The sequence below is a fragment of the Balaenoptera physalus genome (assembly GCF_965194825.1).
Source record: "Balaenoptera physalus genome assembly, chromosome: 12".
NCBI classification, from domain to species: domain Eukaryota; kingdom Metazoa; phylum Chordata; class Mammalia; order Artiodactyla; family Balaenopteridae; genus Balaenoptera; species Balaenoptera physalus.
Genome location: NC_138897.1, coordinates 38,361,578 through 38,384,650, shown reverse-complemented (window position 1 = coordinate 38,384,650; position 23,073 = coordinate 38,361,578). Strand labels below are relative to the sequence as shown.

The following is a 23,073-nucleotide window of genomic DNA, read 5'->3' as shown; positions in this document are numbered from 1 at the left end:
CCATTTATGTCCATTCATCTATATTCCAGCCCAGTGATTCCCTTACTTTGGCATGGTTCAGAACCACCCAGAGAATTTGTTAAAATAGATTATTGTGCCTATCCCCAGGTTTTCTGGTTTAGTAGGACTATGCTGGGGCTTGAGAATTTGTTTTTAACAAAGTTTCCAGGTGATACTGATTCTTCTGGTTTGTGCACCACTCTTTGAGAACTACAGGTCTCATCCATAGTGAGTTTGTTGGTACATGGAAAAATTAGCTTAACTTTTCTGGAATGGTCAATGTTTTTTTGTCTTTCTCATATATCTCCAGATTACTCAGGTTTACTTAATTAATAAACTAATGGAAGAAAACAATGATTTATACTGAGTTCTATTTTTCAGAATTCAGTTACTTCAAAATTGTTACTGTATGTTTCACAGCTAAAAATTAGAAAAAATAATTTCAAAATTGATTTTGCAAATGCATTGACATCTATACACTGTGGTCATCACAAAGCTCCCTGAGTCTTCACTCAGGATTAATTAACTCTTTCTTTTCAACAAATTCTTATACTTTTGGTTTGCTAATTTATAACTTGCAAAATAGCAGATCAGAACATGATAATAACCAAAGACTATTGCAACAATCCAGGTGAGGGATGAGGATGCTGGTACCTAATATTTATTGAGTTCCTACTTTGTGCTGAGCACTATTTATGCTAGATAATCTACTGACATAATCTCATCTACCCCACCTGATAATCTATGAAATAGGTATTAATATCTCCATTTTATAGAAGCAGACACTGAGACACATTTTAGAGTACATGATATTTATTAGGGATCAACACTCATGAAAAGAAGGAGAAGGAAACTGAATTAGGAAGAGGGAAAGGTTGAACCTCAAGGCAAGACTGACAAAGTTCTTGCCAAACCAGTGAAGGAATCTGGAGCAAGATTTGCTTTTCCCAGTGACCCACATTGGGCTGCAATGACTGGACATTTATGCCCACACCACAATGGAAATGAGTTTCCCCCAAGAATGCTATGACCTCAGGCAAGGAGGCTTTGTGTAGCTGAGGCTGATCCTGAAGTATTTGATGGCTGGGAGCTGTCTACTGATTATACCTCCTACATTTGTGCTATGCAGGAAGTACTTCTTTGAAGGGGAATCCGGGTGTCCATCTTGTGTCTACCACTGATTTTTCCAAGGACACAGCAACTGTCTCACTAAAGAGTGAAACTCAAGGGCCATTTATACAATATATTTTGTTACTTTCTAAAATATATTTGCCAAATATATTTCTTAACCTTGTCTTAGGAGTCCATGATGGACACACACTGTATAATGTGATAATGCAATGATGACCTCAGGTGCCACTGAAGGATGTAGTATAGCTCATCCATACATGGAAGGTCTCCAAACCTCTACTGTAGTTTGTCACCTGTCATCCTGTCTGTGTGCTCCATGAGTATGGAATCTGTGAATAGTTAGTGCTACTCTTTTCACTAAAGTTACCGTCATTCCTCATCCTGATGGCTAAATCTCTTAACTGGTCTTCCTGTTTCCATTCTTGCCCCACCCCAATACCTAGCCTGACAATGAAAAATGTATTCATGCTACAGCTCTGCTCAAATGTTTTAAAGAATTACCCTTCACATGTATGTAGGACATTTAAGTTGCTTTCTTGCCCTGGCTATTGTAAATAGTGCTGCCATGGACACTGGTGTGCATGTGTTTTTTTGAATTACGGTTTTCTCTGGGTATATGCCCAATAGTGGAAGTGTTGGGTCATATGGTAGTTCTATTTTTAGTTTTTTAAGGAACCTTCATACTGTTTTCCATAGTGTCTGTATCAATTTACATTCCCACCAACAGTGTATGAGGGTTCGCTTTTCTCCACACCCTCTCTAGCATTTATTGTTTGTAGATTTTTTTGTTTTGTTTTGTTTTGTTTTGTTTTGTTTTGTTTTGTTTTGTTTTCCCCTTTACCTCTAAACACTTTAGTGTATATTTCCTAAAAACAAGTAGTTCTCTTACATGATTTCAGCACATTTATCAAAATCAGTAACTTGACATTGATATAATGCCATTATAAAGGTATACAGATCTTATTGAACTTTTGCCAATTGTCTTAGTAATGTCCTTTATAGTAAAAAAAAAAGAAAAATCAACATCATGTGGTGTGTTCAGTTGTCATGTCTCTTTGGTCTTCTTTTATATGGAAAATTTCCTCAGCCTTTATTTGTATTTATAACATTGATATTTTTGAAGTGTATAGCCTGTAATTTTGTAGAATGTCCCTTAATTTGGTTTATCTGATGTTTCTCATGATTAGTTTCAGGTTAAGCACTTTTGGTAGAAATAACATAGAAGCATTCTGAATTCTTCGTTCATCGTGTCGGGAGAACATGTGCTGTTGCTGAGGCCCATTACTGGCAATGTTCAATTGCATCTTTTTTTTGTTTGTTTGTTTGTTTGTTTGTTTCACACACACACTGTATTTTATTATTACAAGAGATAAATAGACTGACACCAAGCATTGTACATGGATGACCACAACAAAAGCAACAATGATTGCAATTACCAAACATGAAACACACTCATACTATGTCATAATATTGACATTCAGTTCAGAGCTGTTACAGTGGAGGATTACTGGACTGAATGTTTGTAGATTTTTTGATGATGACCATTCTGACCAGTGTGAGGTGATACCTCATTGTAGTTTTGATTTGCATTTCTCTAATAATTAGTGATGTTGAGCATATTATCATGTGTTTTTTGGCCATCTGTATGTCTTCTTTGGAGAAATGTCTATTTAGGTCTTCTGCCCATTTTTTGATTGTGTTTTTTTTTTTTTTTATATTGAGCTGTATGAGTTGCTTGTATATTTTGGAGATTAATGCTTTGTCAGTTGCTTCATTTGCAAATATTTTCTCCCATTCTGAGGGTTGTCTTTTCATCTTGTTTATGGTTTCCTTTGTTGTGCAACAGCTTTTAAGTTTAACTCATTTCTTTACTATACTCTGAACCTGCCACCACTCTGGAAAGATAAGTAGATGCTTGATATAACTCTAAATAGAAGGTATTTTTCTTAGTACAAAAATTCCTGAGTCCCACAGCCTTAATCCAGCTCCCAAATCTCTGAAATTCATTCCATTCATAGCACCATTTTTACTTGGCACAGTTGGTTAGGATTTTCCAAAAACAAAAAACAAAACAGGAATTATCTCCTTTTACTCTCCAGTATGACAGTTGAAGATATTGTAAATAGGGACAAAGCCAGTGGAAGCTGAGGGACTTAATGACTGGGAATTTTAAAAAGGCTTTAGAGTAGTCTAGATGGAATCTGGACAAAATTATTCAACTGATTAGAAAATAGTATCTTTGAGTAGTTTTGAAACTCATTTTCTTTCTCTTATTTTCCCTCACACTCTTCCCCCCAACTTCTGGCTATTACTGGTTTGTCCAGGTACTGGAGCTCCTCACTCCACATCCAAAGAGTTTTCATTCTGATCCTTCGTGATCCATCTTGCCAATGAAATACAATGGTTTATGTTCCATTCTCTGAGAAGTATGTTAAGATCCAGAAGCTGATATAAAAAAATCATGAAAATAATAATGGCTTACAGGCCAATAGTCTAACATAGTGAGATTTCAAATGAGAACACAGTGGGTATTGTCTCTCAACTCTAACTAGCTGTGTGACCTTGAGCAAGTTACTGAAAGTATTAAAGCTCAGTGGACTCATAGGTAAATAGTATCATAAAAGAGCCTACTCATGAGCTTCTGGTAAGGAATGAATACAATGATCTGTGTTAAGTGCCTGGCACAGAGCCTTGCAAATAGTAAATGCATCATCAGCATCATCAGTGTCAAAATGGATATTGCTCACAGATAAAATACTAGACTTTAAACAGAACCCTGCAATATTTTAGCTCAAAGAGGTGAATGATATTTTTTAAAAATCTGGCACTAAAACTTGTTTATTTTTCTTGGAAGAAAGGGACTTGTGGTTCACCAAAATGCATTAAGAATGCAGGCACCTATACTAAACAAACGTGATAAGAAACAGCTTCCCTCAGCAGCACTCTTTCCTTTCAATACCTTTCAGTGTAGGCAGGAGGAAGAAGAGCTGCCAAGTGAGAATCCTACTTCTCTGCCTCTCAGCACTGAACAAAAGCACCAGCGTGATTTCCTTCCATACCTTTGAGAGTTTAACATTATTACTCTTGAAATCTTCACAAAACTCCTTTGAGTTATAGATGACTCAGGTGTCAGCATTTTTGTTTTTGATTTTGTTTTAGATGAAAAAAACAAAACAAAACAGTGACCTAACTTTAAATACTGATGTAATAAAAGGAGTACATGTGATCTGGGTTTTAGTCTTAATTTTGTCACTAACAACAATAATTTACCTCAATTTCTATCAATATATTCACTTCTCAAATATCCTCATCCATCAAATGCTTGCCTTACAACTACACAGGGCAGTTTTATGATTAAAATAAAGTGTGAATTGAAAGCATTTTGAAAAGAAAAAAAAAAAAACCACGGTACAGTTACAGGAATAATTACTTCCATCACAAACACCACAACCAGAAGCCAACTTTGCATATCAACACTTCATTATTGGAGAGGTTGGTACATGAGCAGCTTTAAAAAGATCGTAATTTGAGTTTTCATGTTTTTGGCACTCTCTGTGACTATCTTGTTTACTTGCTTTTATCTAAAAGGAAAAGTTTGTCAAATCCACTAAATTACTCAGCTTAATGTCTCTTTTGTTATTTCTTTCAGTGGCATTTGTAACACTTGTGATTCACATCACTGCTAATGTGAAATTACCCAGGCAAAGATAAGGGTCCTGTTGAATATTCCTTTGTGAGATGCAGAGGACCACCTTTGAGCAGAAAGCAGAAGCAGGGACAGGAGGGTGAGAGGAAAGCACATGTCCGCCAGCATTGGAATCATGGAGAGCAATCATTCTAGAGAGAATCTGATTAACTTCTACCTGAAGAAGTTTCCCTAATATTCTCAAATTCACTAGCTTTCTCAGAGTTACTTATAGTTCTCTTGACTGGCATCCAAATAAATGTTTATGTTTTCTAGGAATTCTGAGAAGTGAAACAAGGGTGGTCATGTGATCACTGACGGTCACACACATCTCAAGATGCTCTCTTATGCCACTTTCCAGAAGTCCTAAAAAAAACTAAAGTGTCCCCACTTTTCAGAGGAGTATCTGAAGGGTTTACCACTAGATCTATATCTCTCTTCCTCCTCTCTGTCAAGTATCTGAGAATAGATTCATATTTAGCTGCTGAGATAAACTTGGATTTCTAACCCATAATAATGTAACCATATCTAATTAAACATGGTAGAAAGGGAAAAACAAAGCAAGGCAGCAGAACAGGTGCAGAGGAAAATAAATGGTATAACTCCTGAAAACTAGTTAGCTGCCACTTTAAGATGCTTTAATTTTAAGTGAAATATACAAAAATGCATTGCACTAAATCATAGGAATATGTTTCTGTGTTAAGCATAAATTTATAAACATTGGCTCTTATATGAGATCTTTTCACTTTAAGAAAACTTAAAATGCATTAGATACAAAACTTAAAATGTATAAAACACTTAACATAGAACAAAACTATTTGTTTTAGTGAAGATTCTTACCTTAGCAAAAGGTTTTATTAACGGGGTAGTTTGAACAGTCTAAAAATAAACCATTAGCTGGAATAACATAAATTATTAAAATCCAGTTCAAATTTAAGGTCAGTGCAAATAAAGATGTAGCATCTCTAATTATAAACTACTTGATTTAGAGAACTTTATTTAGAAAAATTTGATTTGTATGCAACATCTCAGTAACGCAACTTTGTACAAGTGAGTAACAGCAATGAAATTTTGAGATGATTTGCCTTATCCCTGAATTAGGTTTTTGTCTTTTAGTCTCGTAAGGAGTACTAAGGACAACCGAAGTATTGTTACATTGCAGAGATCTCAGAGACAAGGCAATCATAGTTTGTCCATCTGACAGTCTCTGATCAGATGAGAATAAACTATAATGAACTACATGAAATCTAATAATGGATCACAGTTTAAACCAAGCATGGTTTCTGGATTATCAATTTTGTTTGTTTGGAGAAATTGTGAGACTGAGGATCACAGTAAAACAGCAGAGGAGCTTGAAGCAGATTGATGGTATATAGGAGTCATTTCTTATTCAACTTGAGAAATAGTTGTTCTGATTCTGGAAAGTGGGAAGGGTCCTATTTGATTATCCATTGCTGCATGAAAAATCACTCCTAACCATGGTGTTTTAAATAATTCTATTTTATTTGTCCACGATTCCGTGTGTCAGAAATCCAGACAAGGCTCAGCTGGGAGATTTTACTGACCCTTATGGATTTACTAGGATATCTTATGAGATTACAGTCAGATGGCAGCTGGTACTAGAACATGCAGAATGGCTTTGCCCACCTGTGTGGTGCCTTGGCAGGGACAGATGTGAGGCTGGATGTTGCTTTGTCCACATGGCTCTCTCCAATGTTTAGATTGGTCCTCATTACATAGTGTCTGGACCTCAAGAACAAGAATTTCAAGTGGCAAAGACAGAACCTGTTTTAAAATTTTTTTATTCAATTTTTACAGCTTACACTCGATTTACAGTTATTACAAAATATTGGCTATATTCCCCATGTTGTTCAATGCATCCTTGTAGCCTACCTTATACAGAATAGCTTGTAGCTCCTGCTCCCCCAATAGTGCCCCTCCCTCCTCACCCCACTGGTAACCGGAACTTTGTTTTCTATATCTGTGAGTCTGCTTTTTTGTGGTATTCATGAGTTTGTTGTATTTTTAGATTCCACATATAAGTGATATAATATAGTATTTCTCTTTCTCTGTCATCACTTTTCATAATGTCCTCCAGGTTCATCAATGTTGCTGCAAATGGCACAATTTTGTTCTTTTCTATGACTGAGTAGTATTCCACTGTATATATATACCACATCTTCTATATCCATTCATCTGTTGATGAACACTTAGGTTGCTTCCATATCTTGGCAATTCTAAATAATGCTGCTATGAACATTGGGGTGCATGTATCTTTTCAAATTAGTATACTTTTTTTTTTTGGATAGATACACAGAAGTGGAATTGTTGGCTCATATGCTAGTTCTATTTTCAGGTTTCTGAGAAACCTCCATACTGTTTTCTACAGTGCCTGTACCAACTTACATTCCCCAAAACAGTGCACGAGTGTTCCCTTTTCTCCAAAATCTTGCCAACATTTGTTATTTGTGGTCTTTTTGATGATAGTCATTCTGGCAGGTGTGAGGTCATATGTCATTGTGGTTTTGATTTGTATTTCCCCAATGATTAGTGATGTCAAGCATCTTTTCATATGCCTGTTAACCATCAGCATTTTCTCTTTTGAAAAATGTCTATTCAGTTCTTCTGCCCATTCTTTAAACAAGTTGCTGGGTTTTTTCATATTGAGTTCTCTGAGCTGTTTATATATGTTGGATATTAATCCCTTATCATTCATAACATTTGCAAATTTTTTCTCTCATTCATTGGTTGTCTTTTCATTTTCTTGATAGTTTATTTTGCTGTGGGAAAGAGGTTAAGTTTAATTAGGTCCCATTTGTTTATCTTTGCTTTTATTTCCTTTACTTTAGGAGAAAGATACAAAAAATATTGCTATGATTTATGTCAAAGAGTGTTCTGCTTATGTTTTGTTCCAGTAGTTTTATACGTTCAGTCTTAATTTGGATTTTTAATCCATTTTGAGTTTATTTTTGTATGTGTTAGATAAAGTTCTAATTTAATTCTTTTACATGTAGCTGTCCAGTTTTCCCAGCACCACTTACTGAAGAGACTGTTCTTTTTCCACTGTATACTCTTGCCTCCTTTGTCATAGATTGACCATAAGTGAATGGGTTTATTTATGGGCTCTCTAACCTGTTCCATTGATCTATGTGTTTGTTTTTGTGTCAGTAGCATACTGTTTTAATTACTGTATCTTTGTAGCAGAGTCTGAGGTCAGGGAGTGTAATTTCTTCAGCTCTGTTCTTCTTTCTCAAGATTGTTTTGGCTATTTGGGGCTTTTGGTTTCCATACAAATTATAAAATTATTATTTCTGGTTTCATGAAGAATACCTTTGGTATTTTGATAGGGATTGCCTTAAATCTGTAGATTGCCTGGGTAATACAGTTATTTTAACCATATTGATTTTTTGAGCCAAGAACACATTATATCTTTCCATCTGTTGTGTCATCTTCAATTTCTTTCAGTGATATCAGTGTCTTACAGTTTTTTTGAGTATAGGTGTTTTGCCTCCTTAGGTGGGTTTTTTCCTAGGTACTTTATTCTTTTTGATGTGATGGTAAATGGGATTGTTTCTTTAATTTCTCTTTCTGATAGTTTGTTGTTACAATACAGAAATGCAACCAGTTTCTGTATATTAATTTTGTATCCTGCGTATTTACTGAATTCATTGATGAGCTCTAGTATTTTTCTAGTGGCCTCTTTAGGATTTTCTATTTATAGTATCATGTCATCTGCCAACAGTGCCAGTTTTACTTCTTTCTTTCCAATTTGGATTATTTTTTGTTTGTTTGTTTTTCTTCTCTGATTGCTGTGGGTAGAACTTCCAAAACTATGTTGAGTAAAAGTGGTGAGAGTGGGCATCCTTGTCTTGTTTCCTGATCTTAGAGGTAAAGCTTTCAGCTTTTCCCCACTGAGTATGATGTTAGCTGTGAGTTTGTTATATATAACCTTTATCATGTTGAGGTAGATTCCCTCTATGCCCACTTTCTGGAGAGTTTTCATCATAAATGGATGTTGAATTTTATCAAAAGCTTTTTCTGAATCTATTGAAATGATTATATGGTTTTTATTCTTCAAATTTTTTAATGTGGTGTATCACACTGATTGATTTGTGAATATTGGAAAATTCCTAGGATAAATCCCACTTGATCATGGTGTATGATCCTTTTAATGTATTGTTGGATTCAATTTGTTAGTATTTTGTTGAGGATTTTTGCATCTAGTTTCATCAGCGATATTGGCCTGTAATTTTCTTTTCTGTGTGGTGTCTTTGTCCAGTTTTGGTATCAGAGTTATGCTGGCTTCATAGGATGAGTCTGGAAGTGTTCCTTCCTCTGCAATTTTTTGGAAGAGTTTGAGTAGGTGTTAACTCTTTTCAAAATGTTTGGTAGAATTCACCTGTGAAGCCAAAACTAATCCATTTACATTTAAGGTCTGGAACTTTTGTTGGTTGGGAGTTCTAAAATTACTGATTCAATTTCATTACTGGTAATTGGTCTGCTCATATTTTCCATTTCTTCCTGTTTCAGTCTTGGGAGATTGCACATTTCTAAGAATTTGTCCATTTCTTCTGGATTGTCATTACATTGGTATGTAGTAATTCAGAGTTGTCTCTTATGATCTTTTGTATTTCTGTGGTGTCAGTTGTAACTGTCCCTTTTTCATTTCTGATGTTATTGTTTTGGGCCTTCTTTTTTTCTTGATGAGTCTGGCTAAATTTTGTTTATCTTCTCAAAGAACTAGCTCTTAGTTTCATTGATCATTTCTGTCGCTTTTTCAATCTCTATTTTATTTATTTCTCCTCTGTTCTTTATGATTTCTTTCCTTCTACTAATATTAGGTTTTGTTTGTTCTTTTTTCTCTAGTTGCTTTAGGTGTAAAATTCGGTTGTTTACTTGATATTTTCTTGTTTTCTGAGGTAAGCTTGTATTGCTAACTACTTCCTTCTTGGTGTAGTGTTTTTGCTGCATTCAGTAGGTTTTGGTTGTTGTGCTTACATTTTTATTTGTCTCTAAGTAATTTTTTTAAATTTCCTCTTTGATTTCTTCAATGATTCATTGGTTGTTTAGTAGCATATTGTTTAGCCTCTACGAGTTTGTGTTTCTTGCAGTTTTTTCCCTGTAGTTGATTTCTACTCTTATAACACTGTGGTTAAAAAAAAAAAAAAAAAAAAGTTTCTTGATATGATTTATTTTCTTAAAATAGCAAAGCTTTTTTTGTGGCCCAGCATGTGGTCTATCATGGAGAATGTTCCACATGTACGTGAGAAGAATGTGTATTCTGCTGCTTTCGGGTGGAATGCTCTATAAATATCAATTAAGTCTATTTGGTCTAATGTGTCATTTAAAGCCTGTGTTTCGTTATTGATTTTCTGTCTGGATGATCTGTCCATTGATAAAAGTGGAGTGTTAAAGTCTCCCACTATTACTGTGTTACTGTGAATTTCTCCTTTTATGTCTCTTAACATTTACCTTGTATACTGAGGTGCCCCTATGTTGGGTGCATATATATTTACAATTGTTATATCTTCTTCTTGGATTGATCCCTTGATCATGATGTAGTATTTCTCTTTGTCTTGTAACAGTCTTCATTTTAAGATCTATTTTTTTTTTTTCTGATATAAGTACTGCTACTCTGGCTTTTTAAAATTTCTATTTGCATGGAATATCTTTCTCCATGCCCTCATTTTCAATTTGTATGTGTCTCTAGATATGAAGTCAGTGTCTTGTAGACAGCATATATACGGGTCTTGTTTTCATAACCATTCATACAATCTGTGCCTTTTGGATGGAGCATCTAATCCATTTACATTTAAGGTAATTATCAATATGTATGCTCTTATTGCCATTTTTTAGTTGTTTTGGATTTATTTTTGTAGGCCTTTTTTCCCCTTTCTTCATTTGTCCCCTTCTCTTGTGATTTGATGACTATTTTTAGTGTTGGTTGGATTCTTTTTATTTTTTGTGTGTATATCTATTATAGATTTTTGGTTTGCAGTTACTATGAGATTTTTGTATAGCATTGTATATATATACATAATTAAGTTGCTGATGTCTTGCTTTTAAATGCATTTTAAAAACCCTCTCTTTGTACTCTCCTCCCCTCATGATTACTGTTCTTGATATTATATTTTATATCTAATTGGTTTTTTTATCCCTTAATCGTGGAAATAGATGATTTTAATACTTTTGTCTTTAAACCTCCATACTAGCTTTGTGTGTGGAAGAGTTCCTACTTTTATTGCTTGTTTGCCTTTACTGATGAGATTTTTCATTTCATAACATTCTTGTTTTTCACTGTGGCCTTTTCTTTTTCACCTAAAGAAATTTCTTTAACATTTGTTGTAAAGCTGTCTTGGTGGTGCTGAACACTTTTAGCTTTTGCTTGTCTGTAAAGCTTTTGATTACTCATCAAATCTGAATGGGATCCTTGCTGGGTAGGGTATTCTTGGTTGTAGGTTTTTCCCTTTCATCACTTTAAATATGTCATGACACGCCCTTCTGGCCTGCAGAGTTTCTGCTGAGAAAACAACCAATAGTCTTATGGGAACTCCCTTGAATGCTATTTGTTGCTTTTCCTGTGCTGCTTTTGATATTCTCTCTTTATCTTTAATTTTTGTCATTTTGATTATAATGTGTCTTGGTGTGTTCCTCTTTGGGTTAATACTGTATGGGACTCTCTGCATTTCCTGGACTTGGGTTTCTGTTTCCTTTCCCAGGTTAAGGAAGTTTTCAGCTTCTAAGTCTTCAAAGATTTTCTCAGGCCTTTTCTCTCTCTCTTCTCCATCTGGGACCCCTATAATGTGAATATTAGTGCACTTGATATTGTCCCAGAGGTCTCATAAACTGTTCTCACTTAACTCTTAAGGCTCGGCCTCAAAAGTTATAGAGCATCAGTTCTACTACACTCTGCTGCTCAAAACAAATCATAGGGCCAACCCAGATCCAAAAGGATGGGAGAAACAGACTGTGCCTCTTGATGTGGGAGTGATAAGGACACTGAAAAGTAGTATGTGGAATAAGGTATATTGTGGTGACTAACAAAACCTATCACAGATCTTCAAAGACTTCTTAGAAAACCTGTGTGCAATATTTCTTTCTCATAATTCTCAATATAAACCTCAAAAAGCAGCCATACTTGAGCCTATGTATTCTCAGAGGAAAAGACAGGCACTAACAGGCAAAATTGACACTCACCTGATGAAAGTCTGTCAGATCAATTTTGTTATCCACCAGGACCAGGGGGATCTCATAGGTGTGGCTGACCTGAAAAATGAGCTCTTTAAACTTGGCAGCTTCCTGGAATGACTGATGGTCAGTGACAGAGTACCAGATGGTGAATCCTTCACCACCTCACATGTACTACTCCCACATGGCTGTGAGTTCTGCCTGCAGGAAAAGAGTAAAATTATCATGTAATTTAAAACAATGACGTGAACACGTAACATTAGCAACATAAAAGGTCAAAAGTAGACAAATTACGAGACTAAGTAGTTTGGGTAGAAATTTTCTAAAAGTATATTTATAGGCTTTGCATATAGAAGAGCCACGTGAGGTCTAAACAAACCATTATGAAATCCGAATGTTTTAAACTGCTCAAAGTGTTGATCTTTAATCACAGAAGATTTGATTTAAGAGATATTAGGGGAGATATGTTGAAAAGCAAATTTACTCATGAACTCTTGGTGATTATTTATAGATTATATACTTCTAATGACCTAATTTTAGGAAAAGAAATCTAAATTTGTACACTCCAAACATTAAAACCTAGAGGAACTAACTATATTTCTCCTCAAAAATATGAAAACAAACTAGAGTTTAACTTTATCCTTGTGATTGGAGAAAGTTATTAACATAAATACTCCCTAACCCAGAGATATATTTGGGTATTCTTAGATCTGTCTCCCTAAGAGGGATAAACAGAGAGATCTTAATTGCTGAGTCACGGGTCCATTTCTACATTCTGTTGACTCCTCCATCCTCTCTTTGCAGAGGAGGACAGGAACTCCCTCCCCAATGTACCAATATCCCAACCTGGGAGACATAGCTGTATCAGTTTTTATGTTGCATTCCACCTAAACTAAATTGCCTGGCAACTGAAAATTCAATATTTGGCTTGACTTGTGATATGAAATACTTATTTTACTCTGAAATATCTGTTTTCATTCACTATTATTCTGAACCTCGTGTTAAAAACACAAAGGTTAATTAGACACTTGCAATGGGAAATATAAAACTTAGACTCTAGCTGTGGAACAAGCCATGCTAAGCAATAAAAGAACAACACGAGACCATATTGTGAAACAAACAAACAAAAAACAAAACCTGATCAGAGTAAATGTCAAAATAAATGTCAATTTGATTTAACATGGCTTGACTTTTACAGGATGGCAGCATTTACATAGATCGAGAAATTCTGGAAAACTGAGGTGCATACAAGTCCAGAGAAAGTAATAAAGTTAATAAGGTCCTGAGTTAGTTGGTGAATCTCTTAAAGTGTTTTCCGTCAGTATGGAACAAATGCAAACAGTATCACTGAATTCAGCCAATCATTTCAAAGCTGTAAGAATGAGCCCAGAGAGAAAAGGAAACTTATCCAAGGGTAGATAGCCAGCTAATGTAGAGCTGGTTTGAATAATTCATATTCTCTGACCCTCACTATTTCAATTTATTAAATACTAAATTTTACTTTAACTCAATCCTAAATTTTACCATGTGAGTGAAACAAACTAACATGGGGGAAATAAATCCTACTGGACCCAGTTTCTTCATCTCCAAAACAAGGTTAGATTATAAAATGTCTGAGGTCCCTCATACTTCTGACATTCTTTTATTTTGAAAACCCTATGCCTCAATCAGAATCCCACAGTTGATATGGATCGACTAGAGAAGCATGGATTGAAATAGCTAACTGATATTTCCCAAACTTTTAATTACATTTTTCATATAGAAATGATAGAATCATCATAGAAATATATGGAATCTTTCAGAAAATATAAATAGATTTGTTGCATCAGTTGTATATAGTTTAAGTCATAATAAAAGTGCAAACTAAACTGGAAAAGACCTATTTTACAATTTACTGTTCACTTTAATTGTCAATTATTATTTTAAGCATTAAACTTATTTTTAACTGTCTAGTGCTTATTGAAAAATAATAAATGCACATTGCAAAATGTTTAAATGGCATAAGTGTATAAAATTAATTTAGTTTTCTTTCCACCTCAAACTCCTAGTTTTTTTCCCAAATGCATGAGTTAATATTTTCTTTATCCTTACAGAAACAGTCTACGTATACACAGCCAGAGACATACATTTCACCTTTATACACCTCTTTATACTAAAATAGGAACATAATATACCTATTTTTACTTTAATCTTAATTAAGCCTTAAGAACCTTAATATACCTTGAATATAATATATTCGATATAACTTGGAATTGTTCCATTTAAGCATACACAAGTATTGATTATTATTTTCCCTGGTTGCATCATAATTCCTTTTATGCATATAGTATATTTTATTTAAATAGTTGTCGATGAACAGGCATCTAGATATCCTTCTTTTATTCCTATTACAAACAATGCAACAATGTATATTTTTAGACATCCATGTTTCACAAATTTATGTATACCTGGGAAGTAGTACTGCTAGATCAAAGAGAACATACATTTTTACTTTTGAGAAATAGTGCCAATTTCACCACTAAAGACATTGTACCAATAACACCAACATTATACAAAAGTGCCTATTTCCCCTCATTCTTACCAATGCCACTTACCATCAAAGTTTTCTATCTTTTATAGATTTTAGGGTAAAAATAGTATCTTGTTTCTTTAATCTGTATTTATTTATGAGCTATATTGAATATCTTTTATGTTTATTGTCCATTTATAAATTCTCTTCTAGATATGGATTCAATTTTGTTGTAAGAAAAAAATATTTTTTGATTTTGAATTAGGATTTTTTTTTTCAATTTGGACTGGAGAAGTTTCTTTATATGTGAAACAAAAGAAAAGAACAGTAAATCTGATTATTTCAACAATACCTACACCATAGACATAAGACTAAAAAATTATAAAGAGCCCAACAACCTGATAGGAAGACAGGCCAAGTACATAAAGGTGAAATTCACAAAGAATAACACTGGATGAATGGATGAGTGAATATTCAATAGTGCTGGTTAACCAAACTCAAAGTCACATATATGTCATTTTAAAAATAGATACAGTAGGCCTCGCATCTGACCTGAATTGTAGTCTCCAGGTATGAGGTTCTAGCATCATAGAGTTTTACTAAGCTCCTTGGTTGATTTTGTTTTTCACTTGTATGTAAGGGTACAAAACTTTGCATTTATGTTCAAAAGTCATCTATATAATCTGAAAACACAGAATCTGGAAGACATAGTACACAGCTTCTAGGTCTGTTACTCACTTAGAGTGTGTCTTCTAACAAATTAACCCCTCAGCACCTCGATTTCCTCTTTGTTAAAGAGAGATTAGGACACACACTTAACCTGTCTTACAAAGCTGTAGAAAGGATCAAATGAGCAAAGAGAAGTGAAAATGTTTTGATAAATTTTTAAAATACAAATTAAGCCTATTGTCTCTGGTACAAATCCTGCAGAACGTAACATTTTCCTGAGGGCACAGTCATGAAATCCTCTTTGAGCTGCAGTAAATATGTGTGAGAGCATTTCTTAAATAAGCTCAATCAGAAAATTATTAAGCTTTTTTTCTCCAAATAGGAGAATCTTACCACCAATAAAACAGGTATAATTAAGTTATCCCAATGAATGCAGAGAATACATCCTCTTAGATGACCTTATCCATACCAATTCTTTCATAGCATATATATGTGTGTTTTACTGAAAGATGCACAGGAGGTTGATGGAGCCCAGAGAATTGAGCAGATCTGCAGCTATGTATCAACTTAATAACATAAAATATGGAAATCACTTTTCAAGGAAAAATGCTATGTTCAACATGCTGCTTCCATCTTCATTCATCCATGAATTCAAGATCCCTGTGCTTTGTGTTCTGTGTATCTTGAATATGAACATCTTCATTTGCATCCTGCTATAAATAAAAGTTGTTGGTTAATTATTCAGGAACATTAAGAGATTCTATTTGTTATCTGTAAGTAACAAAATATATATGAAATGGACGAACTGTAAAATGCTGTAAACATAAACGTTTCCAATGTCTTCCAAGCTATTCTGAGTACAATGCTGCAGCTTGATCAATTCCCTTTGATATGCTTTCTTATAATGAAATTTATAATGAAATAGTGTAAAAATTCTCTTAATACTGAAAATAAAGAAATTTTGATTAGTCTCCTATCCCAGTTTCTTGATTATCAGAGTAAGAATTTTGAGCAGGTATTTGGAAACTTAGGGACAGAACCAGCTCTCCACTGCATTCAACTAGTGGTATTACATTGTATGAATGGGCTAGCACTATAATCAGACCAGCCTTTCAACTGCTTCCCGGTACAACACACATAACATTGTCTATATTGGTTATTATACCCACTACAACCACATCTCTGCACCAAATTTATCTTCTTAGTATGAAAGAAGTAAATCAACACATAAATAGTAGCCAGGAGCACATATTAGGAGAACTCAAAAGAGAGTGTATCTGGGCAGGTTTCCCAGGGGAAGGGAGAGTGACAATTCTGTTCAAATAGTAAGTCATTACTGAAGTTTCCTGAGCCCTGTGGGGGACACAAGACTGGACAGTGGTTGGATGTGCAAGGTGGCGTGAAGTGTGGGATTAGAGAGAAAGTGCAGGACATGTGATGTGGGACTGTGATATATACTTAAGATGGAAAATGATATTACAGAAAGACACATGAGTATAGCTCATGTAAAGGGGTGGCATGTTCCTGTTGTTGAGTGATGTCAGGTTATTGACCCATGACAACAAGATTTTGGACTTGATGTGACAGTAAACCAAGAACTCAAGAGAAAAGAGGAAAGGAACATGCAGCCCAGTTCATTTCCAGGATTGGTCTGGCAATAGTAGGAGTAATGGAGAGAAGAGAGGTTGAAGGCAGGGAGAAATTCTTGAAGGCTTTTGCAGTAACCCTGATTTTTTCATAGGATTAGAAATAGAAGGTGAAATACTTAAATGAAAGGTAAAGATACAAAGAATTGGGGAGAAGAGAAATATGAAGAAAAACTTGATGCTCACTAGTTTGGGTGTAAGAGAGACAGGAAGTGGGAAAATGCTATTGATGGTTCAATCAATACTAGGCAATAGGTTGGGCTTTTGCACATGCCCTACCTCTGTGGTCTATGTTATCAACTCCTACTTTGGATATTTAAAAAATCAAAATATAGAGATACTAAATAGTATGGCCAAATTCCTAGAATTGCCTTATTTCAAGGTGCATTCTTGTAGCTTTTATCAATTAGATAAAACCTACAGGAATTGGTAGATAATTTATCAATTACCCAGCAATTAGAAAATCAGAGACACATCATGCCACACTGCCTAGCCAAGAAAGGAAAAATTAAACAAAATATGGCTCCAGATTTTGTAGCTCTGGAGCCTGGAAAACAACAACAGAAGTAATAACAGAAAAAAGTTAATTAAGAAAGTAAGTAACTTAAGGGCCATTTTATCTCATATAGGTTTGTACTAAAAGGAACTATCCATATGTAACTGGAAATATGGTATATATGAAACAATAAATCTAAAAGGGGTAGGTATGAAAGCCACAATCAGAGGTGGGGCAAGTATTTTGGACTGACCAATAAAGACAGGAATTATGGTGTAAAGTTGACTAATCTGGATCAGTTTTGGGAAAGAGTATTGTTTTGCCCCTTTTTTTTTTTTTTTTTCTTGAGATGTGGAGCTTTGTACCACTGCAAGTATATTTATCTATTTCAAAGATTTTATGAAAATGGTTTTTAACAGCTCTCTTCTAGTTGTGTTCCCCCCTCTTGCCAAACATGCTCAGTACTTAACAGCTCCCAGATTTTGGCACTTATAATTCTTTCTTTCTATTGTAATTCATGTGCTTTGCTCTCGTTCCTATCAGTAGGCTCTAAACTACCTGCGATAAGGACTGTTCAGCCTTGTGTACTCCAAAGCACTAGGGATGGTGCCTGGATCAGAGCCCAGTAGATAATTATATTATCATTTGGTTAATTACTTAGTTTAAGCTAAATGTTTTTAAAGTAATGTTACCATTTCCTTGATGATATACACTTTATGGAGAGTGAAGTTTGAAGGCTGGAGTATTGAAACAAAAGGAAAAGGAGATCAAAACTCTAAACTAAATGGATAAAGCTTTTATATTGTTATTTACTCATTCCTGCACATGTAAGGCCAGACCTACTTTAACTTTTATGTAGCCATATATATCACTAAAATTTGCATCAATTAGAGAGCAATCTAATGTTCTCTACCTTCAATTATTTGCCTTTTTCTAAGAAGAAATGAAGGCTGAATCTTATTGTCTTTGGATGAATCAAATTTCTTTCCCAGAGAAGTCTGTTTGCCTTTTTCCCCATCTGCTTGACATGTACATACTCAAAGCCTTAAAGTTTCATGACTGTCTCTGGTAATAGAAATCCACTAAAAGATATTATTATCACAGCTGGCTTCCTGTTTATCCTGGAGGTCACTCATATTGGGAGCTACTTTCCTTCTGATAAAACCTACAAGAATGCATAGTGAAAGAAGGCAACTTAACTGTGCTGTTTAAAAACTTTTAACAAGGTTGATACAGAGGGAACATGCTTCAACATAATGTGTCATATATGATAAGCCCACAGTTAACATTGTACTCAATGGTGTAAAGCTGAAAACATTTCCTCTAAGTTCAGGAACAACACAAGGATACTGTCCCACCAGTTTTTGTAAACATAGTATTGGTTCTCCTAACTACAGGATTTAGACAAGAAAAAGAAAGAAAAACAATGTAAATTGGAATGGAACAAGTATAACTGTCACTGTTTTGAGATGGCATGATACTCTACATAGAAAATCCTATAGATGCCACTAAAAATCTACTAGAACTCATCAATGAATTTAGGAAAATTGTAGAATACAAAATTAATATACAGAAATCTGTTGTGTTTCTGTACACTAACAACAAACTATAAGAAATAGAAATTAAGAAATCAATCCCATTTACAACTGCATCAAAAAGAATAAAATACCTAGGAATAAATCTAACTAAGGAGGTGAAAAACCTGTACTTGCAAAGCTCTTAGACACTGATGAAAGAAATTGAAGATGGTACAAACAGATGGAAAGATATACTATGTTCATGGATTGGAACAATTAATATTGTTAAAATGACCATACTACCTAAGGCAATCAACAGATTCAATGCAATCCCTATCAAAAATACCAAATGCATTTTTTACAGAACTAGAACAAAGAATTCTAAAATTCTTATGGAGAAACAAAAGATAGCCAAAGCAAACTTGAGAAAGAAGAACAAAACTGGAGGTATTATGCTCCCTGATTTCAAAACATACTACAGAACTACAGTAATCAAAACAGTATAGCACTGTCACGAAAACAGACACATAGATCAATGGAACAGAATAGAGAGCACAGAATTTAACCCACACTTGTGTGAGCAATTAATCTATGACAAAGGAGGCAATAATATATAATGGGGAAAATATAGCCTCTTCAGTAAATGATCTTGGGGAAACTGGACAGCTACATGTAGAAGAATCAAACTGGACTATTCTTTCACACTATGCACAAAAATCAAATCAACTTAGATTAAATACTTAAATAAAATGTATAGAAGGGAACATAGGGAGTGTGCTCTCTGACATCAGTCTCAGCAATATTTTTTGTGGATATGTCTCCTTGAGAAAGAGAGAAAAAGAGCAAAAGCAAACAAATGGGACTACATCAAACTAAAAAGCTTTTGCACAGTGAAGGAAACTATTAACAAACAAAAAGGCCTCCCAATGAGTGAAAGAAGAAATTTGCAAACAACAAATCCAATAATGGTTAAAATCCAAAATACAGCTCCCAGGACCTGCGCGCAACCCCACCTTGCCGAGCCGTACGCAGCCATGCTCTCCTTCCACGTCCCGCTCGCCACCATCGCTGACCCACAGCAGCATCCCCTCCAGCTCTCGCCTATGAAGGGGCTCAGCCTGGCGGACAAGGAGAACACTCCCCCGTCCCTCAGCGGGACCCGCGTACTGGCCAGCAAGACCACGAGGAGGATCTTCCAGGAGCCCACCGAGCCGCAGAACCCTAAGCTATCTGCCCCCAGTGTGGAGGAGGAACCACTTCTGAAAGAAAACACCCGCCGCTTTGTCATCTTTCCTATCGAATACCATAATATTTGGCAGATGTATAAGAAAGCTGAGGCTTCCTTTTGGACAGCTGAAGAGGTGGAACTTTCCAAGGACATTCAGCACTGGGAAGCCCTGAAGCCTGAGGAGAGATATTTCATTTCGCATGTTCTGGCTTTCTTTGCAGCAAGTGATGGCATAGTAAATGAAAACTTGGTGGAGCGGTTTAGCCAAGAAGTTCAGATTACTGAAGCCCGTTGTTTCTATGGCTTCCAAATTGCCATGGAAAACATCCATTCTGAAATGTATAGTCTCCTCATTGACACTTACATTAAAGATTCCAAAGAAAGGGAATTTCTCTTCAACGTTATTGAGACAATGCCTTGTGTAAAGAAGAAGGCAGATTGGGCCTTGTGCTGGATCGGGGACAAAGAGGCTACGTATGGAGAACGTGTGGTAGCCTTTGCTGCAGTGGAAGGAATCTTCTTTTCTGGTTCTTTTGCATCGATATTCTGGCTCAAAAAACGAGGTCTGATGCCCGGCCTCACATTTTCCAATGAACTTATTAGCAGAGACGAGGGTTTACACTATGACTTTGCCTGCCTGATGTTCAAACACCTGCTACACAAACCTTCGGAGCAGAGAGTCAAAGAAATAATCGTCAATGCAGTTAGGATAGAACAGGAGTTCCTCACGGAGGCCCTGCCAGTGAAGCTCATTGGGATGAATTGCACTTTGATGAAACAGTACATCGAATTCGTGGCAGACAGACTTATGCTGGAGCTGGGTTTTAGCAAGGTTTTCAGAGTAGAAAATCCATTTAACTTTATGGAGAATATTTCACTGGAAGGGAAGACTAACTTCTCTGAGAAGAGAGTAGGCGAGTATCAGAGGATGAGAGTGATGTCCAGTCCGACAGAGAATTCCTTTACCTTGGATGCTGACTTCTAAGTGAACTGAAGATGTGTTCTTATTTTGCTGATTTTTCCTTCTCATCAAAAGAGAAAAAAATCAGCTACTTGAACTGTATTAACCAGCTACACCATAAATCACCCATAATGTTCATTAATGGCATGCTTAAAACTGTGTAGCTACCTCAAAATCAATCCTGTTAATGCTAGTGGGGTCACCTAGATTGAAAGCGTAGACAGAAGCTACTCGGATTCTTACGAAAGATCTTTTCCATGTTTCGCGTTTGCAAGCAGGCTGGCTGTGCACGACTTCACCCTGGCTCTTAACAACACCTTCCTTGGCCTCAAAGTGTGGGGAGTCAAGAAAGTTTGATCCAGCAGGATTAAACAGTTACTACCACAAGGCAGTAGGAAGACATCAGACTCACTGCTTCAGATTTTAAAGTTTACTTATGATTTGTATATAAAACTGGCACTTTACACACAAATAAACATAGTTTGTACTGTCAGGGTGAAGGCTTGATTTAACCTAAATTTGTTGGTTTCTACACCGAATACAAAAGTATTCTGTTTACCACTAACGGGAGCCAATTCAAGATTTACTAGGTGATCAAAGTAGGTTAAGCCTGTGTAAACTAAGGGTGTTATTTTTATTCTTTCTTTTCTTTGATGAATTGAAGAGCTTTTTAACTCAATCCTGTGCACACTTAGGTATCAGTATCAGCCAGGTGGTGCCACATAGAACACAGGTTGGTTTTGGGTTCTGTAGCCCATGTTGAGTATCGCGGGATAAGAGATGTGAAGAAAGGAGACTCTTAACTTAGGTCATTAGGAACTGAAGTGTGATCCGGACTCACTGTGGGTAACCTGGGAGTGCATGAGGGACGGTATCATTTAATTTCTCAAATTGTATGTCCCCCAACTTCAAGTTAGTATGAAAGATCCTTGAAGAGTCTTCCTAGCTGGGATCCAAGATATTAACTTTGTAAATTGGTTTTCAAATCATCCTTGAATGAAAGGACCTATGTAAGATCTTTCTCCTATTAAGTGGTAAAACCAGGACTGAAATTGCTTCTCCTAAAAGTTGAGCGTTTATTCTGATTTTGTTTAATTTGTGTGTAAGTAGGTACTGTTGACTTAACAATTTGTACTTTACTTTTAAGTTAGAAAGTTGTTCTACTATATTTTTAATATCATATCTGTAGTTCATACTTTGAAATAATTACCCAGTATTATTTTGCAGTTCATAATTGAGTGGATATTGTTTAGTGCAATTGCTCCTAGGATTTGCCTAAATGTGAACATCATCTACTGGATTCTTAAACTTCAGTAGAAAGCTAGTGTTATATGAATAACTAACACATGTTCCACTCAAATATTAATTTCAGAAGAAAGTATAAACTTAATAGATATATTTAATAAGGCTAGTTTGAATCAATCTGCCTTTATGTTCCCTCCCCCCTCCAAAAAACATGTTATGTGGAAGGTAGTGCATGACACACACCGATCCTTTGGCCATGTTTGTTAACACATTGTGTTGTGTGTTGGCTGACCACTGGCCTGTTCTACTGTCAGCTTTCTTCATTTATTGTATTAATATAAATGGTAAAATAGTCAATTAAAAAATTTCTGTAGTATGGAACCCTTTTCTACCTTTTAAATTATTGTTATAAAGTTAATCTAGATTTTATGGTCCTTACACTTGTGCAACACAAAAATAAACACTTTGCCTGGCGTTGTCAGGTACAGGTGGCACTTGGAAGCAGATTTTAGGACTCTACCTCCCATGAGCTGTGTGATACAAGCACTAGATTCTGCCAACTAAGATTCGGTTTTTTAATCTGTTTAAAGGGAAACAGATTTTGTCTAAAGCATTTCAAAGTCCTAATATTGAGTACTGCACAAGTGTCAATGATTTAAATAAAACCGTTCTCATGTCAAAAAAAAATTCAAAATACACAAAGAATTCATACAACTCAACAGCAACAACAACAAACCAGTTAAAAACTGGGCAGAAGATCTGAAAGGGCATTTTTCCAAAGAAGACTTACAAGTGGCT

The 23,073-nt window shown here is 35.4% G+C and overlaps 1 pseudogene across 1 annotated transcript; it reads left to right on the top strand.

Annotated features, from left to right (window-relative positions):
- Positions 1 to 6,620: 6,620 nt before the first annotated feature.
- LOC309639177 (ribonucleoside-diphosphate reductase subunit M2 pseudogene) lies at positions 6,621 to 22,769 on the top strand (annotated as a pseudogene). The gene has a single exon. The product of its transcript is annotated as a ribonucleoside-diphosphate reductase subunit M2 pseudogene (transcript).
- The last annotated feature ends 304 nt before the right edge of the window (positions 22,770 to 23,073 follow it).